Below are 4615 nucleotides of genomic sequence, written 5' to 3'. Positions count from 1 at the left end.
CAGTGTTGCAGCGCCAGCTTTAATAAAGGAGGCAAGGGAAGGGAGGGCTCAAAATAGGCCATGAATTGCACCTTTCCTGAGAAATGGCCTCCGGCTTGACCTGTCAAGGAAACTTTGGTCTCTACAGTGTGAAACAAGTGTATGAAAGGGGCAGCAGAAAAGCTTGGAAATTCTCAGAATGTCAAATAAGGGTGGTTGGGAACCTTCAGAAGCACCTTTAGTGAACATGTGCTATCGGAAAAGCACCAGACGTCCGGCCCATTCTTTAATCCAGGAAGCTGTGTTTAAATAAAGCAGCAACTCCCCCAGGGGCTCTTGGGTGGGAGTGCCACACCAGCCCACCCTGTGTTGGGGGAAGGAATTGCACCCAGACTGCCCCATCATCCAGACCTGAGGTGTGATGCTCAGCCACACCTGAATTCTGTTTGAATTCAGCAAATTTCATCAAGCTAAGAGCTGTGTGGGAGTTTTGTTGTTTTACTTCCCCCACACACACTTTGGCTAGAAAACTGGATTTCAGAATCAGAATTGTAATGCTTTGAAATGTTGAAGTGAAATCCAGGAAGTGTGCTGACTGAATGTGTGGAATGTGACTTTTGAAGAGTGCCTACAGATCTGTTTATGGCTTAAGGTTTTCCATGACAGGTTGGAGGTGGAGTGAGCAACTGGCCCCCCATAAGTAGCTTCACAATTCCTTTCATCCACAAGTACAAGGGACATAATGTGCTGCTATCACTGAGCCACAGTGCCTGCAGGAAGGTGGGACGTAAGAAGAGGTCTGAAGCAAGATCAGGCCAAAGTCCTCTAGTCCAGCAGAATGTGGCCACTGCTGCTGTTTCCCAGCACTGGGCATTGAGAGGCATTTGTGCGTGGTTAAAACAAGATTGTACTCTTCAGGTCGCAAGTCAAGTTCTTTCACAACTGAAAAATAATTTATTTTAAAACATTAAAAAGGTAAAGGTTTCCCTTACCCTTATATTAAGTCCAGTCATGCCTGACTCTAGGGGGTGGTGCTCATCTCCATTTCCTAGCCAAGGGAGCCAGCGTTTGTCTGCAGTTTCTGTGGTCATGTGGCCGGCATGACTAAACACCGAGGTGCACAGATTGCTGTTACCTTGCCACCGAATTGGTACCTAGTCATCCACTTGCATTTATATGCTTTTGAACTGCAAGGTTGGCAGGAGCTGGGACAAAGCACGGGAGCTCGCCCTGGCTGCGGATTCGAACTGTTGACCTTTTGATCAACCAGCTCAGCAGTTTAAACCACTGTGCCACCCGCAGTCCAGCACTTCTGAGTTAAAACCATGTTTTTAATACAACAGCAAATTGGCATTCCTAGGAAAATAAGCACCTCTTTATACAGCACCAAAAGGATCATGATCAAGTAGGATCTCCCACTGAGGGGCTGCTGCAGCTGAGAATGCCTTCGCCTGTGTATTCGTGTGATACAGCTTAGGTGCAAGGGGAACCTGAGAAGAGCTTCAGAAGAGCTTCCCAAACATTCAGGTACTTGAGTCCCATGCCTTCTGGAGCTTTAAAAAGGACCCTTGAATGTGCCTTGGGAGCAGGCAGGCAGTTGATTCTTCTAAAATGATGGTAATGAATACAGACACGCCATTTAAAACCCTGTGCCTTTCTGAATAGCCCCGTGTAAGTAAATGATTTGTGGAATTCAATCTGGAGAGTGCTAGGCTGCAGCTAGTTGTCATGACAATTCAGGAAATCCTGAAGCAACAGCCTGCATTCCAGCATCCTTGACCATAGAAGAATTGAGTTAGAATGGGACTCTGTTCAGTGCAAAACTCCAAGTAAAACTGTCTCTCTCTGATGGCTGTTCAGCCGCATCTTGAATGGCTGTAGTGTGGGGGAGCCCACCACCTCCCAAGTCATGGGTTCCATTGTCAGACTGCTCTGACAGGACAGTTTAACTGATAAGCCAGAAAATGTCTTCTTGTAACTTGAGCACATTATTCCATGTCCTGCACTTTAGGGTGATCAAGAAGAGATCCTGTCCTTTGAGACAACCTTTCAAGTACTTGTAGTGTGCTATCATATCTCCCTTTAGTCTTCTCAAGGCTAAACATGCCCAGTTCTCTCAATCTCTCCTCACAGGGCTTTGTTTCCAGTCCCTGGATCATCCTTGTTGCCCTCTCCTGAACCCTTTTCAGCTTGCCTGTGTCTTTCTTAAACCAATGCCCAAAACTGGACACAGTAGCCTAACCCTAAGCAGTGCTTGAGTGGAGGGGAACTAGTGATTTTGAAGTGATACTTCTATTAATGCAGCTTAAAATAACATTTGCCCTTTTCGCAGCCACATCCCATTGTTGACTCATATTCTGCTTGAGATCCACAACAATTCCAACATCCTTCTCATTTGCAGTATTGCTGAGCCAAGTATTCCCCATCTTGTAACGATGTATTTGGTTTCTTTTTCCTAGGTGCGGAACTTAGCATTTGTTCCCACCAAATTCCATTCCATTGTTTTCAGCCCAGTGCTCCAACTTATCAAGATCACTTTTCATCTATTTGCTCTCCCACCCAGTTTTGTGTCATCTGCAAATTTGACAATTGTTCCCTGCACTTCCTCATCTGAATCATTCATAAAAATGTTGAAGAGCACTGGCCCCAGGACTGAACCCTTGCAGTACTCCAGTTTAAGGTGCCATTGACGGGCACTCTTTGTGTCCAGTTCTTTAGCCAACGGTAGATCTACCCGATCATTGTTCCATCTAGCCCACTTTTAGCTAGTTTTCTAATCAGGACATCATGGGGCAGTTAGTCAAAAGCTTTGCTGAAGTTTAGATAGATTATGTCCACTGCATTCTCAGTCCGTCGGGAAGGTTACCCAATCAAAAAATGAAATCAGATTAGTCTGGTAGGATTTGTTCTTAACAAATCCATGTTGGCTTCTAGTAATCACTGCATTGTTTTCAAGGTGTCTGCAGAGCGATTGCTTTATAATCTGCTCCAGAATTTTCCCAGGGATTGATGTTAGACTGCTCTGTAGTTTCCAGGTGGTTGCCCCCCCCCCCGCCCCACAAAGACAGGAATAACATTGGCCCTTCTCCAGTCATCTGGTACTCCCCCCGTCATCCATGATTTCTTGAAGAACAGTGGTTCTTAAAAGAGTTCTTCTGCCAGCTCCTTCATGATGCTAGGATGGAGTTCATCAGCCCTGGAGATTTGAACCCATTCAACCCAATTAGATGATCCTTGACCGTTTGGCTATCGATCTTGAGCTGCCGCCCTGCTCCTTCAGCTTGTACTTCCCCTTCATCAGGAAGGCCGTAGACCTTCTTTGGGTGAAGACCAAGCCAAGTAGGAATTGAGTGCTTTGGCCTTTTCTCTGTCATCTGCTACCATTTGTCATCCACACGGAGCAGTTGAACCATTTCTTTCATCTTTGGACATTGCTTTTAGCATCCCTTGCTAGCCTCAGTTTATTCCTAGATTTAGCCTTCCCGATACCATCCCTGCAATTTCGTGCCACCTGCCTGTATTCTTCCTGGCCTGGCCTGTAGCCTGGCCTTTTTTCCACTTCCTATTCCTCTCTTTTATTTTCAGATAATCTCTAAGCTTTTTGTGAGGCTTCTTCTGTTGCTTTTCATCCTTTTTCTTTATAGGAATTGTTTGTAATTGTTCCTTTAGATTTTTTAAATTCCAACCCGAGTTGGACTTCTTTTCTCATGAGTCACTTGCCATGAGACTTGGCTTATTGTTCTGAGTTGATTAAAATTGACTTTCTTGAAATCCAGGGCATGTGTTTGGCTGCATTTGGTTTTTGCTTCCTTTAGAATCAAGAATTCAAGCATGGCACAGTCACTTTCCCCCAGAATTCCCATGGTTGCCACTAGGTCTTCCCTGTTGGTTAGAATCAAGCCAAGGACAGCAGTTTCTCTTATTCCTTCCTCCACTTTCTGTTGGAGGAAGTTATTGGCAACAGATGTTTGGAATCTGCAAACTATTTTTTCGCTGGAGGTGCCAGTACTGTTCAGGCGGCAGGTGTGGCCGGGCAGCAGATGGTGTGCTCCCCAGGGCATAAAGTGCTGTATGGCTGTGGCGCCCACACTTCACTTTGGGGACCGATGGTGCAGAGGGAGGGCTTGCTCCTTCCTGCCCACCCATGCATGCTCCTACACTCCTGCCTGGCTTGTGTGGCTTCTGTGCCATTTTGGAAAGAATCTTCCTTGAGTTCTTGGCAGCAGATGCGGGTTATGCGGAGGCTCCACGGCCCTGTGAACTGCTGCAGGTTCCCCTAATGCAATGACAAGCAAACGGCGCCCGCGCTCATCGGCAGCCAAAGGCGTCCCCGGCCGGCATGCCCCCTGCTGGCCTGGTCGGGATCCACTCCGACCCAGGCTCCGGCCCACTTGAGAGCCACCGCTAGACCCCCCGCAGGCGACTTCCACTGGGAAACGCAGCGCTGGGAGGGCGCGCTCCGCGGGGCTCCTCTCGGCCGCAGGCCCAGTCATGGGGAGGGCTGGCGGGCGCCTCGTCAACACGCTGCCGGCGCCGGGAGCTGCCTCATGGCCGCCGGAGGAGGCCGCCGCGAGCCGCCGCCTGTGTCCGGGGCTGCACTGGGCAGGTGAGGGCGGGCCGGGCCGGGCCGGGCCGG

The sequence above is a fragment of the Varanus komodoensis genome, unplaced genomic scaffold, assembly GCF_004798865.1.
Source record: "Varanus komodoensis strain SLA01 unplaced genomic scaffold, ASM479886v1 scaffold73, whole genome shotgun sequence".
NCBI lineage: Eukaryota > Metazoa > Chordata > Lepidosauria > Squamata > Varanidae > Varanus > Varanus komodoensis.
The sequence above is the reverse complement of the archived record's forward strand: the minus strand, read 5'-3'. Positions refer to the sequence as shown.